Here is a 7,495-nt window from a genome sequence, read left to right on the forward strand (position 1 = left end):
TACGCATCACCAAGATCAATCTATGGAGTAATCTAGCAACGAAGGGAAGGGGATTGCATCTACATACCATTGTAGATCGCTAAGCAGAAGCGTTGCAAGAACGCAGATGAAGGAGTCATACTCGTAGCGATTCAGATCGCGGTTGATTCCGATCTAAGCGCCGAACCACGGCGCCTCCGCGTTCAACACACGTGTAGCCCGGTGACGTCTCCCACGCCTTGATCCAGCAAGGAGAGAGGGAGAGGTTGGGGAAGACTCCATCCAGCAGTAGCACGACGGCGTGGTGATGATGGAGGAGCGTGGCAATCCTGCAGGGCTTCGCCAAGCACCGCGGGAGAGGAGGAGGACATGGAAGAGGGGGAGGGTTGCGCCAGAACTTGGGTGCTGCTGCCCTCCCACCACCCACATATATATAGGGGCAAGGGAGAGGGGGGCTGGCCCCCTCAGATCCAATCTGAGGAGGGGGCGATGGCCAGGGGGGTTGCCTTGCCCCCAAAGGCAAGGGGGGCGCCTCCCCTTAGGGTTCCACCAAACCTCCGGGCGCATGGGCCCTGGGAGGGAAGGCGCCCAGCCCACTAAGGGGCTGGTCCCTCTCCACATACAGCCCATAGGGCCCTTCGGGGCTGGTGGCCCCTCCCGGTGGACCCCCGGAACCCTCCGGTGGTCCCGGTACATTACCGGTGACGCCCGAAACTCTTCCGGTGGCCAAAACGGGACTTCCCGTATATAAATCTTTACCTCCGGACCATTCCGGAACTCCTCGTGACGTCCGGGATCTCATCCGGGACTCCGAACAACATTCGGTAACCACGTATATCTATTCCCTATAACCCTAGCGTCATCGAACCTTAAGTGTGTAGACCCTACGGGTTCGGGAACCATGCAGACATGACCGAGACGTTCTCCGGTCAATAACCAACAGCGGGATCTGGATACCCATGTTGGCTCCCACATGTTCCACGATGATCTCATCGGATGAACCACGATGTCGGGGATTCAATCAATCCCGTATACAATTCCCTTTGTCTATCGGTATGTTACTTGCCCGAGATTCGATCGTCGGTATCCCGATACCTTGTTCAATCTCGTTACCGGCAAGTCTCTTTACTCGTTCCGTAACACATCATCCCGTGATCAACTCCTTGGTCACATTGTGCACATTATGATGATGTCCTACCGAGTGGGCCCAGAGATACCTCTCCGTTTACACGGAGTGACAAATCCCAGTCTCGATTCGTGCCAACCCAACAGACACTTTCGGAGATACCTGTAGTGCACCTTTATAGCCACCCAGTTACGTTGTGACGTTTGGTACACCCAAAGCATTCCTACGGTATCCGGGAGTTGCACAATCTCATGGTCTAAGGAAATGATACTTGACATTAGAAAAGCTCTTAGCAAACGAACTACAGGATCTTGTGCTAGGCTTAGGATTGGGTCTTGTCCATCACATCATTCTCCTAATGATGTGATCCCGTTATCAACGACATCCAATGTCCATGATCAGGAAACCATAACCATCTATTGATCAATAAGCTAGTCCACTAGAAGCTTACTAGGGACATGGTGTTGTCTATGTATCCACACATGTATCTGAGTTTCCTATCAATACATTCTAGCATGGATAATAAACGATTATCATGAACAAGGAAATATAATAATAACCAATTTATTATTGCCTCTAGGGCATATTTCCAACAGATACGACACTAGCTCCAGTTCATAAATATAATGTAGGCATGTATTCCGTAAATAGTCATACGTGCTTATGGAAAGAACTTGCATGACATCTTTTGTCCTGCCCTCCCGTGGCAGCGGGGTCCTATTGGAAACTAAGAGATATTAAGGCCTCCTTTTAATAGAGAACTGGAACAAAGAATTAACACACGGTGAATACATGAACTCCTCGAACTACGGTCATCACCGGAAAGTGTCCTGACTATTGTCACTCCGGGGTTGCCGGATCATAACACGTAGTAGGTGACTATAACTTGCAAGATCGGATTTAGAACATAGATATAATGGTGATAACATAAACGGTTCAGATCTGAAATCATGGCACCCGGGCCCAAAGCGACAAGCATTAAGCATGGCAAAGTCGTAGCAACATCAATCTCAGAACATAATCTCTACTCCTAATGTCTCAGTTGGTAGTCTCCGTTCCGGGTTTATTTTCGTCCCACCACTTTCGTCCGTTTTTTTCGTCGGTTTTTTTTCGTCCCCTTCTCACACCCCGAACTGCCCGACCCGCTAAAAAAATCCCCTCGTCCGATCCCCAACCTCCCCCCGATCCCGTCGCCGCTGCTGCCTACCCCGCCTCCTACCAGTGCGCCACCACTCCCGTCTCCTTCCGGCGCGCCGTCATCCCCGCCTCCTACCGGCGCGCCGCCGGACCCTCCTTCTTCCCTGGCCACCCCGCTGCCCCCACCATCTTCCCGAGCGCGCCGCTGCCGCCGTCTTCCCCAGAGCGCCACCGCCCCGCCACCCCCGCCCACGGGACCAGTGGTCCCATCGCCGGTCTCCCCCCACCTAGATCTACCGGAGGCGCACCGGATCCTGCCTCACGGCCGGTTCCCGCGACTCGGCCGTTGCCCCAACCGCTGCAGCAGCCGAGAAGCCATGGAGGAGCTCACCCCTGCCTTCTCCACGGATCTGGTTGATCTGAAGGCGGGCGGCGAGGCGGGGCTCGCCGAGTGAGGTATCCAGGCGGGGGTCGCCGGTGACGACGAGGAAGGCCGGAGCGAGGGATCTAGCGACCTAGGCAGGAGCTCGCCAGACCTGAGTGACGGCGGACGGGCGTGTGAGACGGAGGGATCTGGTGCGGCGGCGTGAATTCCTTGCAGGTAGAGGCGGGTCTCCATGGCTGGCAGGGAGAGCTCCAAGCCATGGCGGGGCTTTAGTTTTCCCTGGTAGAAAAGAGAGAAAGAGGAAGATTCAGGGAGGAGGAGAGGTAGGGAGAAGAAGGTGCAGGTGCGAGCTTGGGGAAGAGGGAGCCTAACATCAAGTGCTTAGGGAACATGTGCATACATCCTTGCTCCTTTTCTTCTTTCAGTTTTAGGTACTTTCCAGTAGGCGTGTACATCCTTGTGCCTTCTCTTCTTTCGATTTTAGCTACTCTCCAGTATTCAATTTGCATGTAGAACAAAATCTGTCAGCAGTTCTCAAGTAAATGAACCGTAGAGAATCAGCTAGATATTTTACTACTGTAAGTTGTGGAGTACTGAGAATGGCATTTATATTGCTGCAAATGCAATATATGATTAATGCAGCAGAGAGGATGCCGCAAGGGGAGAGGAATGGTGCAGTGAGATTGAGGAAGACAGGACACATCGGGACCCGGGAGCTCGAGAAGAGGCTCAATCGATCTCGACAAGAAGTGATCTCCCCTTGGTGACAGTACTAGATGGCCTCTCTAGGCTCCTGTCATAGACCTGGGTATGTGTATATATTTCATTTCTTCAACGGTTTATTGATGCACGAGTAAGCTTGCAAAGCGACCTGGGTATGTGGATAGATTTCACTTCTTCAACGGTTCATTGATGCACGAGTAAGCTTGCGACCTGGGTATGTGGATAGATTTCACTTCTTCAACGGTTCATTGATGTACGACTAAGCTTGCAAAGCGGCATCCTGCTTATCTAGCTTTCCGTCCACTGTTGTCCATGCAACTGGTAATGACTGTGCAGCAGCCAAGCTTTAATTTTTTTTCATACATCCGGCCTCTAATCCCTGGCTATTAATTATATATTTAAGCAAACACAAGATGACGAGACATCATTTAATTTTAAGAGAATCAATAAATTATTGAAACTGAAGTGGTCATATATATGATGGTTTGATCTGTAGGCCTTTTATGTTTTTTTTCAGAAGCAGAAAAGATAGAAGAATCTCATCTCCTTCTGGCGGAACGGCAGAGGGCTTGGCTGCTACCAGGGTGATCCAAAGGGTGTATCTAGGTAGCATGTTTGTGGCCTCTTGCACTAACATGATTAATGGTAGCTTCTATTCCATGACATGATTTTTGCAGCTGAGATTTCAACTATATAACAGCAGTGATAAAACACGCGGTTTCCCTTGCTATTCATGATCACTTGAACTAGCTTATCTTATAATAATATTTCTATCTTGCACCATGAGTGTTGTTCAGTGGCAATATTCGCTCCGCCGAAGGTAATCCTGATATAAGTATCTAGGGAGAACATGAGGCTTCTCAGAGCTCAGCGACTGTCGACCGTCGGATCGTTTACTTGATGCGTTTAGGACCGCCGGATCTCGCTCGTGGAAGACCTGGGCCGTTGGATCGAAAAAAGTTACTGCTACAATGAATAGTTACCGTCTCGTTCATGCCACCGCGTGTAAATAGCCAGCCCCGCCGGGGGCATTTTCGTCATTTCACTCACAGGGATATAAAAGCCAGCCACTCCTGTGGAGACGACCTAGCCGCTGCCTTCCTCCTCCCGCACCCGCCGCGCCTCCCTCTCCTCTTCCTCTCCCCCTAGCGCCGCCGCACCCGCGCCTCCCTCTCCCCCTAGCGTCGCCCGCACCCGCACCTCCCTCTGCTCCTCTCGCCCCTAGCGCCGCCATCACTGCCTCCTTCACCGTCGCCGCCCGGCCTCCTCCCCTCATGTTCTCCTCCTTCCACCCTTCCGATCTGGCGCCGCCCAAACCCTAACGGCCCGGCCCGGCCCCGGCTCCCACAGGAGGGAAGGAGGAATGGTGAGGCGAGGCAAAGGCGGCGGCGTATGACACGCGGCGCGGGCGGCGTGGCCCAGGGGGTCGGCGCGGCGGCGGCTTCTCGTCGTCTCCGCCGTCGCCTTAGCGCTGCTCCTCCTCGCCTTCCACCTCTGGTTCCGGATCTGACCCTGCATGTCGACTGCCATTTGCTCGGTTTGCCACCATGTGGAAGGTGTGTTCTTCCTTCCTCTTTTTGTTTCCAATCTCCCTGCTGCTGTGCACCTATACGTGGCTCACGCCTGGCTCTTGCTGCCGTCCAGGACGACCTGCTTAGCCTGCTACTCGACTCCCTAGCAGCAGCTGAGGAGAGGTTCCATGGGAACAAGCACCCATGGTTGCTGCCTTCGTTAGCACCGTTCCTTTACTGCGGCCCTTTAGATCCTTTGCTGATCCAGCTCACAGAAGGTCAGTGCTTGGTATAATTCCCCTTCCCTTCCCCTTCTCCGACCCCTGTAGTTTTAATTCAGCCACCAGGTAGTGCCCACTTCTCCCTCGCGCCATCTCCCTGCCCTCCCCGTGTCATGCTGTGCCGCTGGCAAGAGAACCACCAAAGGATAACGGGATTCAGAAGCAGGGTATCTCTGTCTCCCGTTGGGCTGCCGGCAAGAGCACCAACAAAAGAAATTGGGGTGCAGAACGAGATCCCCTGTATATCCATAGAAAGATGCTGATAGCCTGAATATGATTTATGATTTTTACTAATTAACTGTATATTTGCTCTAGCTTAGTTGTCACTTGTCAGGCCACAAGTTTGTTCTGACTTTGTAATCATACACTAATGGAAAACATGCAAGCAGTACAGTATAGTTGATTATTTCTTCTCTATAAAGTGTAGCTCATGTTATATTTATACTCTGTAATCCGTACTGAACTCAAGCTGTGAAATTAGTAGGACAGGATAACTGTTGAACTGGTAAATAGCTCTTGAGCATGGTTAAATAGCAGTATTACTATTTGTTTGTTAGCACAAGTGTGAGCTCTCCTATTAACTAAACAACATCATACAAAAGGAAGGAGCTCTACGAAAGACACAGCTTCCTGAAACTGTAGTAGAAAAAAGTAAAATGAGCATATGTACGTGAGCCTGTATCATCTGACCGGAAAGCAAAAAAAACAAAGTTGCCTGAGTGGGCATACAGTTCTGCTTAGTAGGCATCCAGTTCTTCTTAGTAGGCATTGATAATGTACTGAGCTGTTGATATTAGAGCTCAGTCTTGGCGTCCCTGAGATATATGAAAGCCGGCCGTCGTTGCAGGGGCGTATGGCGGCGAGGAAGCGGCGGCGCGCGCCTACGACCTGAGGGCATTGAAGTACTGGGGCCACGACACCATCCTCGACTTCCTAGTACCGCTTCCAAGCTACTCCTCAGTGTGTTGATATTATTCATTGACGCGGAGGCATGCCTAGAACTTGCACAATGCAGGCACACGTACCTGACTTCTTAATTGGATTTTGACGAACCTTTTGCAGCTGTCTAGCTACGACCAAGAGTTGAAGGAAATGGAGGAGCAATCCAGGGAAGAGTACATCGGTTCGCTCCGGAGGTACACAAATAACTGCAAATTTTGACAAGTAGTTCTGCCTGCTATCAGATCAGACGGATTTTATCTTGACCTTATGGATCTGAGATTACTGTTTGTTCCATGCCTCTTTACGTAGGAAAAGCACATGCTTCTCAAGAGGGGGTGTCCAAGTACAGAGGAGTTGCAAGGTAGAGCTGATCTTGCAAGATTTGTTACTGAACATATTTGGATTCTTGCAAGAAAATCTTTGCACGTATACATGTCGGTGAAATTCAGAGATGTTTTTACAGACATCACCACAACGGCAAATGGGAGTCTAGGATTGGGCGTGTGTTTGGCAATAAGTATCTCTACCTAGGTTCAGTTGTCCTTGAGCACCTGTTGCATTCTTGACATCTAATTTCTAAATTCTCAACTTCATGGAAATGATGGTACTTTTCAGTTAATTGTGCTGATTATGAAATACCAAAAGTTATTTTTCTTGCTATAGGGTTACTAAATGAGTAGCAGTAATATCCATTGCGGAGATGATATCCATATTTTATTGTGTTGCTACTACTTTCCTTCATTTTTCTATCCTGCATTTCCAATATACATCATACATAATACATTTCCAGTCTCTAAATCGGTAGACAGGAAAAAATAGCTAAACATGGTTGTGAAGTTTTGGCTGTTTTTTGGACTGAAGACATATAACATATGTTGTAGCTCTAAATGCATACTGTTCTCTTTCCTTGGCAATGTTTGCAGAATATATATATTGTAGAGACAGTAATATTTGTGCCTTGTGAGGATAGGTCTGCTGTCAAGTGACATCATGCAACATAGATTTAGAACGAAGAGTAAGATATGTTTCTGTACAGCGACTACTGGATCGATAGTACAAAATAAATAGCTTGAATGGATTTAGCATTAAGAACAAAATAAGATACGAAAATTCTAAAGCTACCCTTCTTGTGGATCGACTGATAAATCCATGTATAATATTTTGAGAAAGAGTTAAATCCGTATATGCTGTTTGAGTGCCTTTTAATTAAGATACTAGACTATGTTGGTACACATATATTTGGATGCTTGTGATTAGCTGGAAAGAACCGAAACTTAGATTTGTTGTTGGACTAAACTGAGTAGTCATAGCCTTTTGGCTGATGCTTCAGTATACCAAAACACTTGCTATTTTTCATGTTCTTGTACGTGATGGGTTTAGGATACAAACAATTATTTGTTTTATTTACGAA

At 49.0% G+C, this 7,495-nt stretch overlaps 1 long non-coding RNA gene across 1 annotated transcript; it reads left to right on the top strand.

Moving 5' to 3' along the window:
• Positions 1-4,943: 4,943 nt before the first annotated feature.
• LOC123171075 (uncharacterized) lies at positions 4,944-7,293 on the top strand. The gene is made up of 3 exons (XR_006485268.1): positions 4,944-5,139; positions 5,990-6,278; positions 6,394-7,293. It is a non-coding gene; the product is annotated as an uncharacterized lncRNA (long non-coding RNA).
• The last annotated feature ends 202 nt before the right edge of the window (positions 7,294-7,495 follow it).

The sequence above is a fragment of the Triticum aestivum genome, chromosome 7D (genome assembly GCF_018294505.1).
Source record: "Triticum aestivum cultivar Chinese Spring chromosome 7D, IWGSC CS RefSeq v2.1, whole genome shotgun sequence".
In the NCBI taxonomy this organism is placed as follows: Eukaryota; Viridiplantae; Streptophyta; class Magnoliopsida; order Poales; family Poaceae; genus Triticum; species Triticum aestivum.